This window comes from Callorhinchus milii, unplaced genomic scaffold (genome assembly GCF_018977255.1).
Source record: "Callorhinchus milii isolate IMCB2004 unplaced genomic scaffold, IMCB_Cmil_1.0 Scaffold1, whole genome shotgun sequence".
NCBI classification, from domain to species: Eukaryota; Metazoa; Chordata; class Chondrichthyes; order Chimaeriformes; family Callorhinchidae; genus Callorhinchus; species Callorhinchus milii.
Window position 1 is genome coordinate 136,967,644 of NW_024704742.1, and position 26,192 is coordinate 136,993,835.

The 26,192-nt window shown below is 44.5% G+C and overlaps 1 protein-coding gene and 1 long non-coding RNA gene across 4 annotated transcripts in view; one reads left to right on the plus strand and one right to left on the minus strand.

The window, feature by feature from the left end:
- Positions 1 to 26,192, plus strand: part of LOC103187352 (zinc finger and BTB domain-containing protein 7C) — a 72,497-nt gene that overhangs the window by 36,621 nt on the left and 9,684 nt on the right. The window lies entirely within an intron of this gene.
- Positions 16,661 to 26,192, minus strand: part of LOC121849380 — a 28,941-nt gene continuing 19,409 nt past the window's right edge. Inside the window, exon 3 of the long non-coding RNA XR_006085200.1 lies at positions 16,661 to 16,787. This is a non-coding gene — a long non-coding RNA (uncharacterized LOC121849380). The remainder of the gene's footprint in view (positions 16,788 to 26,192) is intronic.

The following is a 26,192-nucleotide window of genomic DNA, read 5'->3' on the forward strand; positions in this document are numbered from 1 at the left end:
CAGATGTTAACATGGTCCAGATGGAGCCCTCTTGTCTCTGGATCAGTAGGTTATGTGCTTGACGGGAGGCCTTGAATATTCCAGTGCAGTATTAGAAACCACTGCATTGTTGGAGGTGTTATCTTTCAACAACAACAAGATTTCGTTTATAGAGCGCCTTTCACATCGGGAGGACGTCCCAAGGTGATGGACAATTGGGTCGAGAGCCGAGCAGGGGGAGAATGGTCAGGGTGAGTGGAGGGAAGGGAGGGAGCGAGGAGGGGGTAGAGAGTCGAGAAGGGAGCTGAAGGCACGGTCGAAGAGAAAGGTCTTGAGATGAGATGTTAAATTGAGGTCCTACCTGCTTGTGGGAGAGTCTCTCCTTGACCCACAAACCTTCTGGTAATAATAATCCTTTCATTTGATATAGCGTTTTTCACGTCTTCTAGACATCTTCAGTGCTTCACAGAATATACTGTAAAGTGAATTGACTGTATAATTGTGGGAGATACGCGCATGACAGTGTCCCACAAACATTCGTGGATTAAATGACTAAATTATTATTTTTTTAAGGGATTATTGTCCCCGGAAAAGAGATCCGCCATTCGACTAACAACTGGATTCCTCCTTACTGTTAGGTAAACAGAGTCATGTGGAGTAAGGAAACTTGCCTAAGGATTTGCCCTGCCCAAGAATCGAATCTAGGTCCGCTCGTTTGCGAGGCTAGTGCTCTTAACCACTGTGCTACGCATCACTTTGTGGCTGTGGGAGCTTGCCGTGCCTTAAGTTTGCTTACACAAATATACAGTCCGTATACGTCTCAGCAATTTTTTGTGAAGCTCTTTACAATTAATACAAGGGATTATTTATATTATTAAATCATTTGATGGTGGGAATGAAGTCGTTCTGTGATTGAGTTTGGTATTGAGGTCAATGTAAGTAATTCTGTGGCCCATGGGTTACAGCCTGACACTTGGGCTTTTAGCCAGAGGTTTTATGAGGGTGGGGTGGGAGTGCAATTCTTAGCCCATCTGCAGGAAAGTGCACTTATAGGGATGACTAATGTAAAAACTTTGCTTTAAAGTAATTACAGTGTTTGCTGTTTTGTGTTTAAAGAGAGAATGCCATCTTTCCAGCTCTGCCTGAACTGATTCTGGTGAGATACTTAAAAAGCCTTGTGCTCTGATTATTTCCTTTCTCTCTCGCACCCTCCCCCTCCCCGCCCGCCCCCTTCCTGGGCGATGGTGATGAGGTAAGACAAGGGGCTGGTAACTGTTCCAGGATATGTTGCATAGCAACGAGCAGACATTTCACAGTACCTGTCAGCATCGGCTGGGCGTGACTTTGATGGGGGAGGGATGAGCTCAGCTCAATACATTTGGCAGTAATGTGTAGCAGTGACTGATAGCAAAGCATTCAACAATATGTACAGCACAGAAGGAATCCAATCTGCTCATCCTATCTGCGCTGGTGCTTGCTATCCTACAGCAGTTATTTAATAATAATCCTTGCATTAGACATAACGCCTTATCACATTGTTGAGATGTCTCAAAGTGTTTCACAAGATTTTACTGTGAATTTTGTGATTGTATATTTGTAGACAAATCTACTCTAGTCCCATTTCCCTGCTCTTTCCCATTTATTTTTCCTCAAGTATCAACCCACAGTAAATTCTTCACACAGCGTGTTGTTTGGATCTGGAATGCATTGCTGAAAGGCTGGTGAAAGCTGATTCGATAACAACTTTTAAGAGAAAAGTAGATAATTATTTGGGGAGGACAAGTTTGTAGGGCTATGGGGAGAGAGCGGGAGGAATGGGATTTAAATGGATAGTTCTTTTCAAAGAGCTGGCATAGACACGATGGGCCGAATGGCCTCCTTCTGTGCTGTATAATTCTATGATTCTATGAACCCCTTTACCCTTCAAAAACTGTGATGGAGAACACTCATTTGTTGTATGGCATTTCACAATATATCAACTTTTTGTAAACAAAAATCTACCCAGCCATCCAACAGGAGGACAGGAAATAAACAGGAAACTTCAGGATTCTTTAACCTTCCCTCAACAACAACAATTTTCATTTATATAGCGTTCTTTAACAACAACAACTTGTGCTTTTATAGGGCACTCCATGCAGGGTAGCATCTCAGAGCGCTTAAAAGCACTATCCTTCAAGCATGATAGTGTTTTGGAGGGCTCCACTGTGACTCTGTTGGACATCAAGTAAATGGCAGGGGGAGGTGATCATAGGGGAGGTCAAAGAGGTAGGTCTTAGATAGGATTTAAAGATAAACAGGGGACTAGGAGCAGTGATGGAAGCAGAGGATTAGGGGTGTTAAACCAGAACCATACATTTGAGGACCCTAAAGTGCTCCCAGTCTTAGTTTTAAAACCATTTATGATATGCAAACTGGAAAATCTTTAAATTTGCCTTAATTTGGAAGCTGATGTTATACAGTTCTTATAAAGAAATTGGTAAAGTCTCAAACCAGTGCATCTTTAAAGCCTTAAAAAGCTGCTTTAGTGGCTAGAAATGAAACAAATCTTCCTAAATTCACATCTTGCTTAATTGACTATAAGAAGTCTGAGGGAGATGCTGTTCTTCTGAAGCTAAGGATAGTCTGTCCCAAAGCTTGTCAGTTGAAGACAGGACCCGTTTGTAACTGCGGTTTCACTACCGTCCTTTCATTATAGTTGGTGAGTATAAAGAAGCAGAATGCAAGGATTATTATTATATCTTAAAACGCTTCACAGATAATTGCTACTCCAGTAATAATAATAAATAATCCTTGCATTTGATATAGCGCTTTTCACGTCGGGAGGACGTCCCAAAGCGCTTCACAGAACACACTGTAAAGTGAATTGACTGTATATTTGTGGGCGAACGCGGCAGCCAATTGCTCACAGCAATGTCCCACAAACAGTCGTAGATTGAAAATGACCAATTTATTATTGTTTTGTTTTTTGAAGGGATTATTATTAGGTAGTCACAGTGTAGTGACTGTGCATGTGTAATAATAATAATAATAATCCTTGCATTTGATATAGTGCTTTTCACGTCGGGAGGACGTCCCAAAGCACTTCACAGGACACACTGTAAAGTAAATTGACTGTATATTTGTGGGCGAACGCGGCAGCCAATAATAATAATCCTTGCATTCTGCTTCTTTGTACTCACCAACTATAATGAAAGTGTAGGCAATCGTGCACAGCCTGAGTCATGAATACCAGCATAGTTCTGTTGCTCTTCACAAGTATCTGGATCTGCAAATGTTTGAATTAGTTTTTTGGGACTCAGTGAAAGAAAAAAGCATACTGTTATAGTACCTTAACATGTGTCAAAGTGCTTCATGGTAGGGAGTTCGGAAGAAAGTTGTAGAGGGGAGTTGGCTGAAGGTGCACTCAAAGAGACGGGGATTGGAAAGAAGACCAAGGTGTGACAAGACACAAGGATTTTGAAAGAGTGTTGACAAAGATAGTGGTGTGAAGGGGCGCAATAGGCAGGAGGTATGAAACGGCCTAAAATTTGCAGAGCCACTGGGTCCCTACTTCCCGGCCACGGCTTCTGCTCTGGCAACTTCAGCCTGGAGAGTCAGAATAGATAACCAAGGTTCGGCACAAGGTTCTTGAATTGTATTGAGCTTTCTCTCTCGGTGTCCTTGGCAAACATCCCTCAATAAAAAAAATTGTCACTCACTCCATACTGTTTGTGGGATACTGCTGTACGCAAACTGGCTGCTGCATTTCGCCCTCAAAATACACAGTCATTACACTTTATAGTATATGTGAAGTGCTTTGAGACATCTCGGGGACGTGATAAGGCGCTATTTCAAATGCAAGAATTATTATTCCCCATGGGAGGTTGATAAGGTCAGCACCTGAGGTGAGAAGCTGCTACATGAGATGAGTTGGACACCCTCATATTTGGAGTCCTGTAGCTCAGTGGGTAGAGCACTGGCCTCGCAAGCAAGAGGACCTGGGTTCGATTCTGGGCCGTCAGCCACTATGACCCAAAATTCTGGAACTCTTTCCTTCAATCCCTCCACCTTGCCCTTCCCTCCCAACCTTCAAATCCTGCCTAAACACCTTCCTTTTTGATTGTGCTTACAGTCACCTCCCCACTCCCTCTCCCCCTGGAAAACGTTGGGCAAGTTTCTTTACTCCTCAAGCCTCTGTTTACCACCTTCCAGCAGCAAAGTAGGAAGCCAGTTGCTAGTCAATTGGTAGATTGCTTTTCTTCAGGTAATAATCCCTTAAAAAAAATGTGTTTACTCAATCCATGACTGTTCGAGGGGCACTGCTGTTCGCAATTGACTGCCCCAATTCGATCCAAAATATACAGACAATTCACTTTACACTATATACTGTGAAGCTCTTTGATACGTCTCAAAATCGTGATAAGGCGCTATATCAAATGCAAGGAATATTATTTGTATTTTTCTGAAAATTGTTATTTAGAGTTTTAACATCCAGCATTGAAACAAAAAGCCAGTATGTCTTGTCACCATCAACAACAACTTGCATTTATAAGTGCTGTTACTCGGGGTAGTGTCCCAGAGCGCTTCACAGTGGTAGAGTCTGACAACGAACTGGATGGTGCATGGCCACCGATGGTGGAGCGGAGAGTACGAGGGATAAACAGGAGGCGGGAGCCAGCTGAGAGGCAGTGGGTGGTGGAGTGGGGAGTAGGCATGAAGGGATTTGAAAATACTTCAGATCCATTAGAATATATTGCACAGAAACAGGCCATTCGGCCCAACTGGTGTTTATGCTCAACATGAGGCTCCTCCTGCCCTTCCTCAACTATGCCTTCAAGCATAACCTTCTATTCCTTTCTCCCTCATGTACCTATTTAGCTTTCCCTTTAACTACATTATACTATTTGCCTCAACAAATCCTTGTGGTAGCGTGTTCCACATTCCCACTACTCTCTGTGTGAAGAAATGTCTTCTAACTTGCCTATTTGATCCATTTTATGTTGGTTGGTTTTGGTCTCCCCCACAAGTGGAAATATGTCGACCCTATCAAAACCTTTCATCATTTTAAAGACCTCTTATCAGGTCACCCCTTACCCTCCTCTTTTCAAGAGAAGCATGTTCAGCCTTTCCTGATAATATAACCCCTCAGTTCTGGGATCATCCTTGTGAATAAGTGAGAGGATCTTGAAATCGATCGTTCGGTGATTAGGAGCCAATGGAGCCTGGCAAGGACTGGGGTGATGGGGGTACAGAGTTTTGTGCGGGTGAGTATCCGCGCGGTGGAGTTTTGAATTAATTGGATTTTGTGTGTTATGGAACTGGTGAGACTAGCGAGTGGGGGACGGGAATAGTCCAACGTGGAGTCCTGTGGCTCAGTGGTTAGAGCACTCGCTTTGCAAGTGAGAGACCTGAGTTCAATTCCAGGCAGAGGGCGAAACCTTGGGCAAGTTTCCTTACTCCACACGCCTAATAATAATCCCTCCAAAACTAAAAACAATAATAAATTGGTCATTTTCAATCTACGACTGTTTGTGGGACGTTGCTGTGCGCAATTGGCTGCCGCGTTTGCCCACAAATATACAGTCAATTCACTTTACAGTGTACTCTGTGAAGCGCTTTGGGACGTCCTCCCGACGTGAAAGCGCTATATCAAATGCAAGGATTATTATTATTATTATTAACCAGGAAGTGATGAAGGTTTGGATGAAGGGTTCAACTGCATCGGTTGTGAGATATGGGCAATGTGGCGGAGGTGGAAAATAAGCGTTCCTTGTCAGGGAACAAAGGAAAGCTATGGATTGAACTTGACTCAAGTTGCACAAAGATTCAGAGAGTCTGAGGGAGAGCCTAGGAAGGTTGAGGAGTTTAGACCCACAGGAGAGAAGACGTTGACGGGAGCCAAAGAATATGGCTTCCGTCTTGCCAAAATTAAGCTTATTGTCGAATGCTTAGGAACCATTATAGGTTCAGGGGATTTAATACAATATCTGTGATTGAATTGAGTGATCCCCAGCAGTCATCTGGAATCTGGAGCCGGTGTTTGAATAGTTAAACTGCTTTACACTTTGGTAAGGTGTGTGTAATTTCCCCCCACGCACTGTGAAATATTAGAGGAAAAATAGCAAGCAGAGGCGGGTTGCGCTGTCACTCTCTGCACTCCCACACACCACCACAGTGGAAGCTGTTGATGAAGCACAACCCATAAATTCTTTTAAAATGAATACTTTAATAAAAGAAATATTTAAAGAAATGGGAGAGCAGGAAAGTGGGATTAGATGGCTAAAACCCTAGTACAGACTTGATGGCATGAATGAGAGTCAGGATGCTTAAGTTACATAAAAGGCTGTGTATAAATAACAGTGATTGTTGTTGAATGACCTATAAGACCATAAGACGTAGGAGCAGGAGCAGGCCATTTGGCACCTCGAGCCTGCCCCTCCATTTAATAAGATCATGGCTGATCTTCTAACCTAATTCCATTTACCTACCTTATCCCCATACCCCTTAATCCCTCTATCCTTTAGAAATAGATTTATCAACCTCTGTCTTGAATATGTTCAAGTACTGAGCATTCACTACCCTCTGAGTGAAGAAATGTTTCCTCAACTCAGTTCGAAAAGGCTGACCCTTAATCTTGAGACTATAACCCCTAGTTTTAGATTCTTCAACCAGGGGAAACAGTCTCACGGCATCATCCCTGTCAAGACCCTTAAGAATCTTATAGGTTTCTATAAGATCACCTCTAATTCTTCTATATTCTAGAAAATATAGGCCTCAACCTATCCTCATAGGTCATCCCAGGAACCAACCTAGTGAATCTACTCTGCACCCCTTCTAAGGCAAGTATTTCCTTTCTTAAATAAAGAGACCAAACCTGCATACAATATTCTAGGTGGAGTCTCACCAAGGCCTTATACAACTGCAGCAAGACTTTCCTACTCTTGTATTCTAACCCTTTTGCAATGAACGGATTAGCCTTCCTAGTTACTTGCTGTACCTGTATACTAACTTTTTGTGTCTGGTGTACAAGGACACCAAAATCCCTCTTAACACTACCTCGTCTCCCCCTCTAGAAAATAATCCGCTTTTCTATTTTTACTACCTAGGCGAATAACTTCACACTTCCGCGTTATACTCCCATCTGCTACCTTCTTGCCCACTAACCTAGCCTGTCTATTTCCCTTTGCATTGTTCGTGTGTCATCCTCACAGCTTACTCTTCCATCTACCTCCGTATCGTCCGCGAATTTAGATATATTAAGTTCTATTTCCTCATCTAAATCATTGATCTAGACTGTAAATAATTGAGGCCCAAGCACTGATCCTTGTGGCACTCCACTAGTCACATCCTGCCAATCTGAGAAGGACCAGTTTATCACTACTCTCTGTTTTCTTCCTGTTTAGCCACTCCCCAATCCATGCTAATATTTTTGCCTTTAATTCCATGAGCTCTAATCTTATGCAACAGCCTTTTATGTGGCACCTTGTTCAAATGGCTTCTGGAAATCCAAATACACTACATCTACTGGTTCCTCCCTAACCTGATAGTTACAGCCTCAAAAAACTCTGTAAGATTTGTTAAACATGATTTCCATTTCGTAAAGCCATGTTGACTCTGCCTAATCACGTTATGATTTTCTAAGTACCCCACGACGACGTCCCTAATGAAGCACTCTAAAATTTTCCTTACCACCAATGTCAGACTAACTGGTCTATAGTTCCCCATTTTTTGTCTCCCACCCTTCTTAAATATCGGTGTTACGTTTGCGACCTTCCAATCACTGGGAACCATTCCAGAATCCAGGGAATTTGGAACATCAAAAAAAAGCATCCACTATCTCTGCCGCCACCTCTTTTAAAACCCTAGGATGCAGGCCATCAGGTCCAGGGAGTTTATCGATTTTTAATCCTATTAATTACTCTAGTACTATTGCTTTACTGATGTTCGTTTCTTTAATAAGAATAATTATAATAATCCTTGCGTTTGATATAGCGCTTTTCACGTCGGGAGGACGTCCCAAAGCGCTTCACAGAACACACTGTAAAGTGAATTGACTGTATATTTGTGGACGAACGCGGCAGCCAATTGCGCACAGCAATGTCCCACAAACACTCGTAGATTGAAAATGACCAATTTATTATTGGTTTTGGAGGGATTATTATTAGGCTCTGTGTGGAGTAAGGAAACTTGCCCAAGGTTTCGCCCTCTGCCTGGGATTGAACTCGGGTCTCTCGCTTACAAAGCGATTGCTTTAACCACTGAGCTACAGGACTCCACTAGCATTAGCCTCCAGTTTATTTTCGTAGGTTTTCAGTGTCCTCTAACGTGAAGACAGAAGCAAAAAAATCATTTAATGACTCAGCCATTTCTTTATTCCCCATTATAATTTCTCCTGTCTCCGACTGCAATGGACCCACATTCACTTTTGATAGACTCTTCCTCTTCATGTACTTGTAAAAACTCTTACAATGTGACTTTATGTTCCTACCTAGTTTACTCTCATATTCCATTTTCTCCCTCTTTTCAGTTTCTTGGTTTTCCTTTGCTGAATTCTAAAGCCCTCCCAATCCTCGGGTTTACTGCTCTTTTATGGCAGTATTATAGGCCTCTTCTTTTAATTTTATACTTTCCTAACTTCTCTAGTTAGCCAAGGTTGAACCATTTTTCCTGTGGTATTTTTATTATTTAAGGGAATATGTGATCGCTGGGAATTATGTATCATATCTTTAAACGTTTGCCATTGCTGGTCTACCGTCATTTTTTTAAATCTAATTTCCCAGTCTATTTTAGCCAAACTTTCTCTCATACCTGCAGAGTTGGGTTTATTTAGATTTAAGACCCTTGCTTCGGATTCAGCTATATCACTCTCTAACTTAATGTTAAATTCCATCGTGTTATGGTCACTCTGCCATAGAACAGCCTTGTCTTCCAGATGGCTGATTAGCCCTATTTCATTACACAAAACAAGATCTAGGTTAGCCTGTTCACTGGTTGGTTCCGCAGCATACTGTTCTAGAAAACTATCTCTAATACATTCTAAAAACTCATCCTCTAATTTGGTTTTCACAGTCTATATGAAGATTGAAATCAGCCACTATTAGTATTCCCCTTGCTACATGCTCCTCTAATTTCCTTTTTAACACCCTGCCCAATACTGTAACTGCTGTTTGGGGGTCTAACTACTCCCACTAGTGTTTTCTGCCCCTTGTTGTTTCTTACCTCCACCCATACTGACTCTACATCCTGAGTCTGTGCTGTAATAATCTTTGGTTCTATAATTCTCATCCTTCTTTAGTGCAAACAAGACACCATTAGCAATCCCCTTCTCTTTCCTATAGTGTCAATTGATATTTAAAATCTATCTGAACAGGCAGAGAGGGCCTTGCTTAATATCTCATTCAAAGGACAATGCCTCTGATAATGCCTCTGATAATGTGTAATTTCCCTTTTTTGCTGGAGTGTTATCCTGCATTGTGATCAAAAACTCCTGACATGCTTCAGTCCTACATACCTCAGCAGCTGAATTGTTTTCCTCCCTGCCTTCCCTGCTGGAAGGTGCGTGCGGGTATGTTGGGTGGGGTGGCAGGATCAGGCTTCGCCGTGGTGCTCTGCCCCCACCCAACAGTCAAATAGCCTACAAACTCATGCATGAACAATGGCACTTGGGTGGGGTAACAGGCAACTCTTGTGAAACTCCCCCAGCAGAAAGAGGAATCTGACGTACTCAGAAGAGGAGGGGGCAGAAAATCAGCAAGAGGAGACAAAAATGTAGCTGATATTAAATGGGTCGCTCTCCCTCGTGACTGATTGAACCTTCCTCCTGTGCCTTTGTATGTCTGGCCACATTACTTGGGCTTGTTGTGCTGTGGCCTCAGTCTTGCTGAACAGGCAGCTCTGCGCCTGGAGAAAGAAAACCCATCAGAGACAAAGAGCTGCATGTAAAGTTTCACCCACCCGACTATAAATGGAACTGAAACGTTGCCACCCTTTTGCCTGAAGATAAATGTTAGGAATTACAGTAGGCTGGGTGTTTATACAGCCGTAACACAAATAAACAGCCACGTCTAAGTACCCTGTTGCGTCAAAAATACTGTTGTACACTGCAGGATTGCACTGGCCACTGGATGACTGAGGTATGTTGGGTTTGTGTGCATGTGTGCTTTTGTTTTGTAAGGTTAAAAAGCGAACAGGATTGATCTCTGTCCAATATATCAGCAGCTTAGGCGAGCTTGTCAGTCCGTGAAATATTAACAGCTAGGACACTGTACGATATTAAATTCCCAGCTAAGTCTTTTTGATCCCATAAAATCATTGGAGCAAATTGACTTATCTCTCCTCTCTCTCTTTTACTCTCGCTCCCTCCACTTGTCAGCAAGAACTCAAAGATAATTACAAAAAGAATTAAAGGGGAGTTTAGAAACTATTTTTTACACAGAGTGTGAGTGGGATGTGGAATTCTCTGCCACATAGTTTTTGAGACTGTAATTTTAAAAGGGAATCAGATAAATGCTTGAAGAGGAGAGATATAAACCAAGCAGGAGAGTGTGATTAGACTAGGTGACTTGTGTGGAGAAAATCAGCGGAGACTGGATGGGCCAAATGACCTGCTTACCTGGTGCTTTGATTTTACGCTGCCATTAATCATTTTAATTACTGTGTGTATGTGTGAGGCAGAGAGTTGTGAATCCAGAGAGAGGTGAGCTTTTAAAATGAAAGCAAAATCACTTAGTGAATGATTTTTTAAAAATCTAACACAATGTTACTGGAAGATTCATAATTTGCACTTCTCCTGTGCCTTTCACATGAAAGAAAATCTGAAAGAGCATTTTAATGGAAAAGATGGACAGTGAGTGAGAAGTGTGAAGCATTGAGAGGTACCATCAGTGAGATAAGATTTTAAGATGTCTTTGAAATCCAGGATGGAGATAGCAAGACAGAGAAAGAATAAGTCAAGTGGGAACAATCAGCAAAGGGAGATTGGATTAGATGGCTCATGTGAAGATAAAATCAGCAGCAAAGACTTGATGGGCCAAATTGCCCATTTCTGAGCTGTAACTTCTGTGATTTTAAATGTTTTTGTTAGCACTTTAAAAAGAACGTGTCTGTAAATCACAGAGAGGCCACATCGAGTCACACCTAAAGTAAATTGCAGCATGAAAATGTGTAACAGAATGTAACAGCGTAACAGCGCCTTGGGACGTCCTCCCGACGTGAAAGGCGCTCTATAAATGGAATCTTGTTGTTGCTGTTGTAATACCCAGTACTCTATAGTTGTGATCCAGGAGCTAAACTCTGGTGCTTTTTAACAAAAGGAATAAAGATAACAGTTAATGTGATTTGTACATGTCATCTTCGGGCATCAGGCACTGATCACTCAGGACCTCACTATCATCGACAAAGCGATGTTCGACTATCACTTCATCTCCCTTAACTCCTCAATCCCTCTCCCCACCACCACCCATCTCCATCTCATACTGCCCCTGGAAAAAAATAACCCCCCTCCCACCCCCCAGTCGGCTGCCTTGGAGTATTCTGAACTCCTTCCCCTCTGGGCGTCCTCCCGTAATGACCTATCCTCCTCGATCACTCTTCTCCACAGCTCCCTATCTTCCATTCTCGATTTCCTCGCTCCCCTATCTTCCCAAACCATCTCACGCAAATCACCTTGGTACACCAGCCACCTCCGCTTCCTTAAAGCCCAGCCGCATTCCGCTGAGCGCACCTGGCTTAAATCAAACCTTACTGTCCATCGGCAGATCTGGCTGGACCATGTCAAATCCTAACGCTCCGCTAAATCGTCGTTCTACTCCAAGATAATCTTGGAGGCTAAGGACAACCCCAGTCTTCTCTTGTCCATCACAAACCAACTCCTCCGCCCACCCTCTCATACCTCACCCATCCTCACCTCAAATGCCAACTGCGAGGTGATGCTGGACTTCCTCAAATCCAAAGTCGAGGGAATAAGCTCAGCTGCCTCTTCCACTGCATCTGCTACCCCCTCCCCATATCCTCCTCCGACCCCGGCCCCTGCTTATCCCTCCACACCTTTAAATCTGTCTCCCCCTCCTCTCTCAACACCACCATAACCCATATGAAACCTACCACCTGTTCCCTCGACCCCATCCCTACACCCCTCTCCTTACCTCCCAGCTCCACTTCCTTGCCCCTCTACTCACTGACATCGTAAACGTCTCCCTGTCCTCTGGTACTGTTCCCACCACATTAAAAACCGCTGTGGCTGTCATCACTCCTATCCTTAAAATACCCTCCCTGGACCCTTCTCTACTCCCTAATTATCTCCCATCTCCAACCTCCCCTTCCTCTCCAAGATCATGGAACGAGTTGTTGCTTCTCAGCTTCACTCCTTCCTCTCCTGTCACTCCCTTCTTGAACCTCTCCAAGGTTTCCCTGCCGCCCACAGCACAGAAACAACAACAACAACAACAAGATTCCATTTATAGAGTGCCTTTCACGTCGGGAGGACGTCCCAAGGCGCTGTACAGTTGGGTCAGGACCTGAGCAAGGGGGAAATGGTCAGGGTGAGGGGAGGGAAGGGAGGGAGCGAGCGAGGAGGGGGTAGAGAGTCGAGAGGGGAGCTGAAAGCACAGTCAAAGAGAAAGGTCTTGAGACCGGCCTTGAAGGAGGAAAGGGAGGAGGCGGCGAAGGCACTGGGGGATGGAGTTCCAGAGCCTAGGAGCTGAGAGGCTGAAGGCCTGGCCACCGATGGTAGGGCAGTTGGGGCGGGGGATATGGAGCAGACCGGAGCCAGAGGAACGGAGGGTACGGGCAGGTAGGTAGGGGATAGTAGGTCGGAGAGGTGGGGAGGGAGCGAGGCCGTAAATGGCCTTGTAGGTGAGGATGAGGATCCTGAAATTGATCCTCTGGGGGATGGGGAGCCAGTGGAGGCGAGCGAGGGTGGGAGTGATGTGGTCCCGAAGCCTGGTGCGGGACAGTACACGAGCTGCAGAGTCAAAGGTCAAAGTGACAAATGACATTCTGTCCATCTGCGACCAGGGCTCCCTCTGCCTCCTCGTCCTTCTTGACCTCTCTGCTGCTTTCGACACCGTCAACCACTCTATCCTCATCCATCGCCTCTCCTCTCACCTCAACCTCCACGGCGCTGTCCTTGACTGGTTCAGATTGTACCTCTCACACCGGCTGCACTTTCCTCTCCTCAAATGGCTTCTTCTCTATCCCCCAGACTGTCTCGTGCTGCGTTCCTCAGGGCCCTGTCCTTGGTCCCCTCCTCTTCAATATCTATATGCTCCCTCTTGGTGACATCATCTGAAGACATGGGGTCAACCTCCACATGTATGCGGACGACACCCAATTCTATCTCTCTGCCCTCCACCCTTGACTCCAGGACCACTGCTGCGCTGTCAGACATCAAGTCCTGGATGAGAGCTAATTTTCTTCAGTTGAACGTCAACAAGACCGAGGCTCTACTGATTGGCTCCCATCAGCGCCTCCTCACTTCAGGCGCTGATACCATCACCATCCAAGGTTGCACACTCCACCTTGCTAAGCCAGTCTGGATCCTTGGGGTCTTGTTGGACCCTCAACTATCCTTTCTACCCCACATCCGTGCCATGACCCACTCTGCCTTCCCCCACCTCCGCAACATCGCCCAACTCCGACACTGTCTCACACCGCAGGCCACCGAAACCCTCATACATGCCTTCATTACATCGAGGCTCGACTATGCAAACTCGTTGCTCGTCGGCCACCTCAACTCCTCCCTCCACAGGCTGCAGATCATCCAGAATTCTGCAGCCCATGTCCTTTCCCACACTAGGCTCCGCGACCCTATCACCCCCATCCTTTCCCAACTCCACTGGCTTCCCATCACACAGAGGATACAGTTCAAGATCCTGATCCTCACCTTCAAAGGCCTCCACGTTCTTGCTTCCCCCTACCTCTCCAACCTCCTAACCCTTTACCATCCTGTTCGCTCCCTCCGCTCAGCGGGCTCTGGCCTGCTTAATGTCCCACGTCTGGCTCGCCCCACTATTGGCGAGCAGGCCTTCTGCCACTCTGTCCCCACCCTCTGGAACTCCATCCCGCAGTCCCTCCATCTCACCCCCTCCCTCACCACCTTCAGGATCCATCCTAAGACCCTCTTTGTCCATGCTTTTGATCTCCCTGCTTCCTCCCACCCTCCACCCTCCCCCACCCTGATCCCCAGCTCGGGTCCATAACTCTATCTGTCCAGCAACTTGGGAGTGAAATGCGCTTTACAAATGCAATTTTGTTGTTGTTGTTGATTCTTGAGGTGAAACAGTGAAACAAATTTTTCTATGCTTGAAACTCTTCTCAAAGGTGATGGGGAGTTGTTGACCAAAGGCACGGTCAGAGAGATACATTTGTAAGTGTTCTTAAGGCACCAAATAAAGCAATAGAGTTCTGTAGAATTGGGGAATAATGCCTGAAAGCTGAGTTACTGTGCCCCAAACGCCTTGCCTCAATCCCTTTGTCTGTACCCCTCTTTGCTCATCCTTGGTTCAAATCATATCTAAAGACTTTCCTCTTCGTCCTTGCCTTCGGTAATCTCCCCTTCCTTTCCAGTTGGAATGCCTAAATTATCTGGAGGATTATTGGTCAGCACAGTGGGAGAAATTGTTAAAAGATTTTATAGAATCTTTATTAGCTTGATAGCGGATTGTTCCTCTTCCTTCTTCCCATTACTGAAGAATGTTACAGGGAGGAAATTTTATTTTCATCTCCTTCCTCAAAAGCCTTTTTTCTTCCCTGCTGCAGGAAATTGCCTTCTTCATTAACTTGTTAGTGTTTTCCTTTCAGCTTGGTTTTCAGACACAATTGTCGATAGAAAATAATTAGTGTTTTCTAAACTACTTTTGAAAGCAAAAATCCTTCCAGTCCATTATAGTCCTGTTCATGTCAGGTCTGACATCTCTCAATCCAAGATCCAATCCTTGAGACCATTGGTATTAAAATATGTGTACAGAAATTTTGAAACATTTTAAATTCCTGCTTAATCTGGAAGATGGGTCTTTATAATGAAATGTGCAAAATTCAAAATTAAGACGTAATTTAAGAGTTTCCCAAATTTTGTGTTGGTAGTTGATCTCAGCTGAGGTAGCATTTGGGGTCCTTTAATCAACTTCAAGCATTGTTTCTGATTCTGATCACTATATCGCTATATGTACCCACTGGAAGGTAAACAGGTGTGGGCATTGGCTGGCATTAATCTTAGTCTTAGTTGTGAAGTTTCTGCCTCATGGACAAATACCCTGGCTGAGACTCAATGTTTTGGCTCACCAGTGAAGGAATGATTCAAGTAGCAGACATGGTAGGAGTGAGAATGAAGGAAATGTGGAACCTAAGTGTATTCACGAAAAGAGGGAAGAAAACAAATTGAGAAAAGAAGAGAAGTTTAAGATTGTGAAATTATTCTGATTATTCCCACTATTTAAAGACTTCATTCCTCCATCAACTCAAATTAATCTAAACAAAATTATCACCACCTGCATTTGATTCCACATGCCCCTTAACACAAGTTTCACTGGTTTCCAAGGTGCCCAGTGACTTTGGGATTATTGTCCTGATGTTCAAATCTCTCCCAACTGCTGCCATTTCCTTTAGCTCCATTTTCCCGTCGATGTCCTCTGCTCTGCTGACTATGATATACTTAGTAATACTAATTCATTGCTTCCGTCCCAACAGTGGGAAGGTCTGAGCCTTAAGTCAATCTGCCTCTATGCTCTGGACCTCTTGCTCCCTTTGCTTTAACCCCTCCCCATCGTAAATCTTCTTAAAAGGTGCTTTTTATTCAACATTCTAAAATTTTAAATGTTCTTCTTCCCTCTCTATTTGCTGATCTGTCTCAATTTTGTGAAGAGCTTAGAAATATTTAGGATAGTGAAAGGCTATACAAGTCATTTCCTCCGTCTTCCTTAGCTACGGCAGGGGTTAAAAAGGCAAGCTGAACGCACTCTGTAATAGCTTGCTTGTGAGTAGGCAAAATCATGTGTGGCTTACTTGTGCCCTCTCTCTTTCCTCCTTCCTAGTCAACAATCCTCCATGTAAATTCACCATTCACCTTAGGCTGTTTGTGGGACCTTGCTGGTACACGTTGCCGTACAGTCATTCTATCAATTATCTGTGAAGCGCTTTGAGATGTATTGACATTATAAACGCAATCAAATCCAAAGATCGTTATTACAAAAGTTTAAAAACTTGATTCACTGGGAAGTAGCCGAAACCAACAGGATTTTCAATACTGATGATCCTAGAAATTTTCAGTTCTTTAAGTTAACTATTCGTGACAAATGTTGGGACAAAATCATATTATGCTTTCACCAGGATTAGTCTCATTTAAAATGACACCAGGAATCCATCTTAACTAAAACTCCTGTGGCTAAAATATTAAATAGATCCTGAAAATGTAGGAGCTAATTAAGTGTCACTTTCAGTAGATTAAGATGATAAACGTCTGAATTTCGGTCTTTACTTTCCATATTGTTCGAGCTGTTCATTCGAGGTCATTGCTTGATGCGCCTCTCCTCCCAATCCTGCCTGTGTTTAATGGTAATGCAGCTAATTAGAGGAGGTGGATTGCTGAATCCATTCACCATGTCCTTTTCTGCTTGTGCAAGAGAGGAACAAGGAATGTACGAGAAAGCTCAGGAAAGTATTTCAAGGAGAGACAGTAATTTCTTTTATTTTTATAATTTATCCTCCTACTCAAGACCTCTGCTGTTTTTTAACACGAAGTGTTTGTTCCCTACCCTCTCCATCCATCATTAATCACTTCAGTCTCTGTGCCTCCATTTTCCCAGTCTCTCCCTTGATCCTTTCCCTGCCTTCACCTTAAAAGATAAAGAGAAAAAATATAGTTAGTATAATGTAGTAATTGCTGTCTCATATCAATATCACTTACAATAATAAATCTATCAAAGGGCTTCACAAAGAACTGCTATCAAGAATGTTAACCGTATTTGCAGGCAAACTTTGCAGCCATTTTGTCACGCAAACTCAAAATGAATGACCAATTTATCTGGAGGATTGTCAGTGAAAATTTGATTCCACTCTCTTCTCCAGCAGTAACCAGAAGTTAGGTTGTATTACATTGTGTATTGAAGTGACGCATTGAGCAGTGGTAACTGTTTATGCTGTGTGACCCAGGTAGCTGAGAATGGAAATGAATGTGATTTACAAAGTTGTTAGCTTGACAGTGCCACTGAAACTGTTTGCTTCTGTTCTGTTGCTGGCCTGATTCTTGTGGCCGTTATGTGTTTGCTCCCACACACTGACTGCTACCAACAGCAGTGTGCGTAGGGGCTGAGGAGGCAGAACGCTAGCTCCAGTAGAAAGAAGGTCACTTGCTTATTGATCTCTTACTGAGAAGGAGGCTTACCAGGCGTAATGAGATTTTTTAGGGAGGTTGATTGAATGGCACACGGAGGATTGTGCGGTGCGGGGGTGTGCTTGCTGGCTTTTTATTTATCTCTGCACAATGATGAACTGGTACCAATTACCAGCAAAACTGAGTGAATCCTAATTCATACTCTGTAAAGAATACTTGTCAAAAGCACTGAAATCAAAGCGAGGCATCTGCAGTCATAGGCAAGGTTAGTGCCTTGTGCGCGCCTTGGGAGGGCTCCTATGAGGGTCTTTAGAGGGCTCCTGACAGTGGTCAGTTTCCTAGTGTAGGGCTGCAAGCCTGGTTCAGCCTCCGACTACAGTTGGAATGGGTTTGAATTACTAGACCCTGATGTGTGGCGTCTTATGGGGTAGAAATGGCTTATGGTGAGAAAAGATGTCACGTTTGAGTGAATTTTATAATAATAATAATAATCCTAACGTTTGATGAAGCGCCTTATCACGTCTTCGAGACATCTCAAAGAGCTTCACACAATCTACTGTAACATGAATTGACTGTATATTTTGTGGGTGAAACACGGTAGCCAATTGCGCACAGCAGTTTCCTACAAACAGTTGTGGATTGAGTGACAATTTATTATTATTATTTTATTTAAGCGATTATTAACCCTGGAAAAGCAATCCACCAATCGACTAACAAACGGGTCCCTACTTACTTCCTGCTAGGTAAACAGGCGTATGGAATAAGGAAACTTCCCAAGATTTTGCCCTGCCCGGGAATCAAACCCAGGTCCTCTTGCTTGTGAGGCGAGTGCTCTAACCACTAAGTTACAGTACTGTATCTAAGCGTTTTGCACTGTAATTAGAATTTCAAATACTGCTTGTTTTTTTCCTTAGGAAAGGCCAAGTAAGGGATGTGGTTTGTTCATGTAGAAAACTTATCTGATTTTCTAGAATCTCAGAATGTTACAGTAAAGAAACAGGCCATTCAGCCTTTCAAGTCCACAATGGTATTTTTCTCCACATAAGCCACCTGATTTAACTGCCTAATCCTACATTATTCCTCTTTTTCAAGCAGTTGTCTCTTTCCCTTTTAAAATAATTTAGACTCTTCCTCAACAACAGTTTATGACAGATAATTCCACATTTCTATCTTCTCAAGTCTCTCTTGATAACTCTTAACCCCTAGTGAACAGGATAACACGTGGAGGAAAAACACCAGCCTAGACTTTGATGGGTTGAAATGTTCAATTGTGCTGTGACATTCAATTGGTGGATTTTACAAGAGAAACCAACGCAGACATTAAGATTTGAGTCAATGGACTAGAAAATGGCTTGACATTGGTCATCAGTACACAACCCCCACATCCCTACTTAAGAAGCAGTACTGCTCCACCTTACACCTTCCTCCTGATTTTGGTGGCATCACAGAACGGAGTCAACTTTGCTTTGTGGTGTAATAGGAGCTCTGCAAGTGAGTCTGTTGAGAAAACAAAATCTCTTCCAAAGAATAATTTCAGGATAAGGAATAACCCCTCGAGGCATTGTCTCCATTAATGTCACATAACCCTGGCTAAAAATTGTTTCCGAGTCGACTTTCTATAAATCACATCCTTCTCTCTTTTCCTCCCCCTCCCTTCCTTCCTACTCCTCCCCTCCCCTTCCCACCAAAAATATTCAGCTGCAGCTGTTATTCCTGGAGCAGAGAGAGTATCTAGTAGACGTTTAAAGTTCCAAATGGTTTTGTTAGAGTAAATATTTCCATAATCAGGAATCAGTAACATCAAAGCATAAATTGAGGATTATCACCAGAATAAGGAGAGAATGGAAGATATTTTCTACACAGAGGCTGTTAGAATAAGGAATGCTTCCACCTCCCCCTTATCTTTCTGTCCAGTTAATACAATTCCAGTGCACATTTGTATAGCGCTTTTCACGTCAGAAAGACATGCCAAGCTGCTTAGAGTCCAGGGGGTAAGTTGGGGTCCAGATTTTCTCCTTCACCCCCAAATCCCAGTCAAATAGCTTGCTGATCTCATTGTTGTGTACCGTCTCAGAGAGAAGGGGCTGTATTCAGTGCTAAACTGTGAAATTAAATTAATATATCCCCACCTCGCATATCACCAAGGGAAAGTGGAGGAAGCATGAGGTTCCTGATTTTCACCTATTGTCTCTCTCTGGCAAGTCATCTTAGATACTTGTCATGTACAGTAATGGCTACAGTATGCTGATAAAGCACCCATTATACCAATTGGCTCAGTTGGTAGAAGTAGGTTAGAAGGTTGCCAGTTGAAGCAGCAGGACTGTGTTCACAGGCTGGTCTAACACTAGAACCCTTCATTGTCGGAAATCCTTCTGATGAGATGCTAAACCAAGGTCCCATATGTGTTTCTTTAGATGGACTTTAGAGATCCCTTAACTCTAATAGAAAGTCATGTCCTGGCCAAAACTTCTCCTGATCATTCGGTCATTCACCTTATGGCTATTTGTGATAGCTTTCTATGCATAACATGGCTGCTATTTACTTACAAGACCAGTTTGTACACGTGGCAGTAATTACTTGTGAAGCACTTCAAGATCTTTTGACACAATATTTCAAATATTTCTGAAGCCCAAAGGCATTGAATTGACATCATGTGAAGAGCAGAAGGGCCGTGTGTCAGTGCCAAGGCAGCCCAGACTGTGCAGGTCGCTTGCTTTCCCAGTGATCAGGCTCCAGCACAAGCTGGACAAGAGTGATGAGATAGCTCTGAATAGCACTGGCACCTAACTCAGCGTGTGTATATGGAGGCTATTTACATGTGTATATGTATACTATGTGTACAGTGTGTGTGTATATGTGGTAGCTGTTTGTGTGTGTGTATATGTGTGGTATGTGTGATATGTGTACAGTGTGTGTGTGTATATATGTGGTATTTAAATAGTGTGTGTGCATGCGTGCGTAGATTAGCATATTAAAATGAGCTGAGGATATCAGCAATATTTTCACATGCCACATATGCTCTTCAAGTGGTAGCAGAGCAGTGCTTCCACATTCCAGCCTCTCAAAGGCCAGAGCTCCAAAGCATAGCTATAAGAAACATTGATGGAATGACCTGGAGACTAATGAAGCAGTGCCAGCCACAGCGTGGGCCAACTGCAGCCAACAGCACAAACGCAACCAAACAGCTCGCACCATCCAGTAGATAAAAGCAGAGATGAGAGAAGCTGTTTTGACTGGAACAGAAAAGGTTGTTAGGCGTCCTGATAGATAGACTCAATTCTATGAGGGATTTGGTAGGTAAATTGAGAGAGATTATTACACAGTAATTAGAGGGTATATATTTAAGATCATTGTTAAAACTAGAAAATGGAGAAGTTAGGGGATATTTTTAAAGAAATTATTAATACAATACAAAATTCCATTTGTATAGCACCTTTCATGTCAGGAGCCCGTTCCAAGGCGCTAAGACATAATCCATCTCTAAAAAGGCACACATAATTGAAAAGGAATATAAAAGGGAATGGGGGAAAGAGATGAGAGGGATAAACAGTTTAGAGAGCTGACAAAGACATGGACTAAATGTGTTTTAAAAAAAGATGATTCTATGAGTTAAACTTGCTATTAAACTGACTTGCGGTAAAGTGCTATGCTGTATGTGAAAGGTATTGTGAAAGTAGAAAACATAAAACCCCAGCTGGTCAGACATAAGAGCATAAGAATTAGGAGCAGGATTAGGCCATTCGGCCCCTCGGGTCTGCCCCGCCATTCGATAAGATCATGGCTGATCTATTCTGACTCCACCTTATCCCCATATCCGCCTTATCCCCATATCCCTTAATCCCTTTATCCACAAGAAATCTATCAACTCAGTTCTTGAATATGTTCAAGGACTAAGCATCTACAGCCCTTTGGGGTAGAGAATTCCATAAATTCACTATGACACCCAACACTACCTTTCCTCTTCTACCCTCAACTCCACGACCCCCGATGTCCTGACAGCCTGCCCGGACGAGAGACAACTTTCTTCAGCTCAACGTGCACAGAACTGAGGCCCTCCTGATTGGCTCACGTCAGCGCCTCTGCACCTCAGGCGTTGACAGCATCAGCATCCAAGGCTGCACTCTCCACCTCTCAAAGCCGTCAGGAACCTCGGGGTTCTGTTCGACCCTGAGCTGTCCTTTCTTCCTCATATCCGCGCCACAACTGGCACCGCCTTCCATCACCTCCGAAACATCGCCAGACTACGGCACTACCTCACCCCTCACGCGGCTGAAACTCTGGTCCAGCCTCCTGTTTGTCCCTCATCCCCTCCACTCCACCATTGGATACTACATCCTTTTTCAATCCACGACTGTTTGTGGGACATTGCTGTGCGCAATTGGCTGCCGCGTTCGCCCACAAATATACAGTCAATTCACTTTACAGTGTGTTCTGTGAAGCGCTTTGGGACGTCCTCCCGACGTGAAAAGCGCTATATCAAATGCAAGGATTATTATTATTATTATTATTATTATTATTATTATTATCACCTCAAGGTTGGACTATGGGAACTCTCTCCTCGCCGGCCTTCCCGGCACCTCCCTCCACAAGCTGCAGGTCATTCAGAACTCTGCATCTCGTGTACTGTCCCGCACCAGGCTTCGGGACCACATCACTCCCACCCTCGCTCGCCTCCACCGGCTCCCCATCCCCCAGAGGATCGAATTCAAGATCCTCATCCTCACCTACAAGGCCATTCACGGCCTTGCTCCCTCCTACCACTCCGACCTACTATCCCCCTACCTACCTGCCCGTACCCTCCGTTCCTCTGACTCCGGTCTGCTCCACATCCCTCGCCCTAACTGCCCTACTATCGGTGGCCGGGCCTTCAACCTCTCAGCCCCGAGGTGGAACTGCATCCTCCAGTGCCTTCGCCACTTCCTCCCTTTCCTCCTTCAAGGCCGGTCTCAAGACCTTTCTCTTTGACCGTGCCTTCATCTCCCCTCTCGACTCTCTACCCCCTCCGCGCTCCCTCCCTTCCCTCCCCTCACCCTGACCATTTCCCCCTTGCTCAGGTCCTGACCCAACTGTACAGCGCCTTGGGACGTCCTCCCGACGTGAAAGGTGCTCTATAAATGAAATCTTACTGTTGATGTTGTATCCGCTGAGTGAAGAAGTTTTTCCTCAACTCAGTGTGAAAGGGCTTACCCCTAATTTTAAGACTGTGACCCCTGATTATAGTTTCTCCAACCAGGGGAAAAAGTCTTCCACTATCTATTCTGTTGTGCCCCTTTCTAATCTTATAGGTTTCTATAAGATCACCTCTCATTCTTCTATATTCTAGAGAATATAGGCCTAAATTGCTCAACCTATCCTCATAACTCATCCCCTCATCCCAGGTACCAACCCAGTGAATCTACATTGTACCCCCTCCAAGGTGAGTACATATTTTCTTAAATAAGGAGACCAAAACTGCTCCCAATACTCTAGGTGAGATCTCACCAGGGCTCTAGACAGTTGCAGCAAGACTTTTCTACTCTTATATTCTAACCCTTTTGTAACAAATGCCAACATACCGTTAGCCTTCCTAATTGCTTGCTGTACCTGCAAACTTTTTGTGACTGGTGTACAAGGACACCCAAGTGCCTCTGAACGCTAACACCATCTAGTCTCTTCCCTTCTAAAAAATAATCTGCTCTACTGTTTTTTCCACCTAGGTGATGACTTCACAATTCCCTACATTATGCTTCATCTGCCACCTATTTGCCCATTCACCTAGCCTATCTATATCACGTTGCATATTTTTAATGTCATCCTCGGTGTTTATTTTCCCTACTTCCGATGTCAGACTAACTGGTCTATAGTTCCCCGTCTTTTCTCTCCCACCCTTCTTAAATAGTGGTGTGACGTTTGCGATCTTCCAATCAATGGGAACCGTTCCAGAATCCAAAGAATTTTGGAAGATCAGACACAAGGCCTCCACTATCTCATGAGTTACCTCTTTTAAAATTCTAGGATGCAAACCATCAGGTCCAGGGGACTTATCACTTTTTAATGCCAACAATTTCTCTAGTACCAATTCTTTGCTAATGTAAATTTCCCTAAGTTGTTCCCTATCATTAGCCCCTTGGTTCATCTTTATTTCTGTTAAACTTCTTGTGTCTTCTAACGTGAAGATAGAGGCAAAGTATTTATTTAGGGACTCTTCCATATCCTTATCCTCCATTATAATTCCTTCTGTCTCTGCCTATAATGGACCCACATTTACTTTTGCTAGCCTATTCCTCTTAATGTATTTATAAAAACTCTTACAGTCTGTCTTAATGTTCCTAGCGAGCTTACCCTCATAATCCATTTTCTCACTCTTAATGAGCTTTTTGGTTTTCTTTTGTTGGTCCCTAAAACACTCCCAGTCCTCAGGCTTGCTACTCTTTTTGGCAGTTTTATAGGCCTTTTCTTTTAGTTTTAGACTTTCTCTAACTGCTCTAGTTAGCCACGGATGAACTGCTTTCCCTGTGGTACTCTTATTCCTCAAAGGAGTATGTGACCGACCTCAAGGGAATATGACCCAATGGGGCGTAAATCTGGTCCAGGGGGCCGGAATTTACGACTAGGTGTAATTACCACGCCAGAAAATATTGATATTTGCCGGTACCAGAGTTGTAATTGCTTGAATCTCGCGAGCAGAAAATAGCAAATAGGCTGATTCTGCTCACAGGATTCAAACTGAGTCAAAGATGATATTCCTGCCTGGCCACTGAAGGCCAACATACTGTACTGGTGAGGGATAGAATTTTGAAAGACACTTAAAAAGAATTTTTTGTCCTCCCATTGAATTTAATCCACACAGAATATTGCTCGTCCTCATGCTGGGCTTGTTGATTTGTGACTGATTCAGAGGAACAAGGTAAATGTCTTTCCCTAGGAGAATAGCGCCCTCATCACCCAAGTCTCTCATACTGCACTGTTCAGCAACATTTTCATCAGCTGAAGAGGCCAGCAGAGAAACACAAATATTTGTAGAGCCAACAGCACCAACTTGCACTTATATAGCCCACTCCACGCTGGGTAGCATCTTAAGAGAGTTTAGCAGTGGTAGAGCATGACTCCGAGCTGGGAGCGGGTGGGGTCAGGTGACCATAAGTATGGTCGAAAAGAAAGGTTTTCCTTGAAAAAAGGGGAGAGAGGGGGCAAGGCGGAGGGATTGAAGGAGGATGTTCTAAAGCTTTGGGACGTAATGGCTAAAAGTGCGATCTTTGATGCTGGAACGGAGGGTGTGAGGGATGAGCAGGAGGCTGGTGCCAGTTGAGCAGAGGCGCTGGGTGGTGGATTGGGGAGTGAGGAGATCGGAGAAGTAGGGAAGTGCCAGGGAATGAATGGATTTGAACACAAGTGTGAGGATCTTGTAGTCTATCCATTTGGTGATGGGGAACCAGAAGGCCTGGGCCAGAACTGGTGAGATGGGGCTACAAAGTTTGGTCGGGATCAGTGTGCGGGCGGCAGAGTTCTGAATGAGCTCGATTTTTTGAATAGTAGAGCTGGGGAGACCGGCGAGGAGTGCGTTGGAGTAATCCAGGCGAGAGGTGACAAATAGGTGCACAAAGGTTTCAGCTGCAATGAGGTAAGGTACGGTCAGAGGCATGCAATGTGGTGGAGGTGGAGGCATGCGGCCTGGTTAGGGACTGGATGTGGGGGAGGAAGGACAGCTGGGAGTTGAACTGGATGCCTAGATTCCGCACTGGTTCAGTGAGATTGAAGGAGAGCCCAGGGAGGTTTAGGAGTTCAGACTGCGGGAGTGAAGACAACAACAACAACAACAACTTGGATTTATATAGCGCCCTCCACGCCGGATGGCATCTCAGAGCGCTTCACAGTAACGGATCCCAGGGCCGAGCCAGGGGGAGGGGGAGGAAGGTGACTAAAGCTGCGGTCGAAAAGAAAGGTCTTCAGCCGAGACCTGAAAATAGAAGAGAGTGGGCGAAATGAATGGAGTGAGGAAGGGAGTTCCAGAGCCTCGGGGCGTAGTGGCTGAAGGCACAGCCGCTGATGGTGGAGCGGAGGATTCGGGGGACAAGGAGGAGGCCAGACCTGGTGGAGCGAAGACGGGCACTGTTGTGAGGAGAGAGGAGGTCAGAGAGGTCGTGGGGGTGCAGAGTGGAGGGATTTGAAGACAAGGTGAGGATCTTGAAGTCGATCCTCTCTGGGACAGGCAGCCAGTGCAGTCTGGCAAGGAATGGGGTTATCGGGGACAGAGTTTGGTGCAGGTGAGAATGCGGGCGGCAGAGTTTTTGATGACCTGGATTTTGTGAATGATAGTGGAGGGAAGACCAGTGAGGAGGGCATTTGAATAGTCCAGCTGAGAGGTGACAAACGCATAGACCGGAGTTTCAGCGGCTTTTGGAGTGAGGTATTGGCGGAGACAGGCGATGCGTCGGAGGTGGAAGAAAGCGGTGCTGGTGAGGGACCGGATGTGGAGGAGGAAGGATAATTGTGGGTCGAACCTGACGCCTAGGTTGCGTACGGGTTCGGAGAGTTTTAGGAGGAGGTCGGGTAGGTGGAGGAGGTGAGACCCATGTGATTTTAGACGTTGACAAGGGCCTAAGAGTATGGCTTCCGTCTTGTCTACATTCAGCTGAAGGAAATTTGTGCTCATCCAGCTCCTGATGTCAGACAGGCAGGCTGACAGAACATCAGGGGACTGGGGGGTCGCAATGTGAGTTGGAAAAATAGAGGTGGGTGTCATCTGCATACATGTGGAAGTGTACCCCATGTCTGCGGATAACATCCCCAAAAGCGAGCATGTAGATCAGAAAGCGAGGGGGTCAAGGATGGATCCTTGGGGTACCCCACAGGTAACCGGATGGGAGCAGGAGGAAAAGCCGAAAGTGTTGACCGGAGCCAAGGAGCTCTGTCTCTGTGCTGTGGGTGG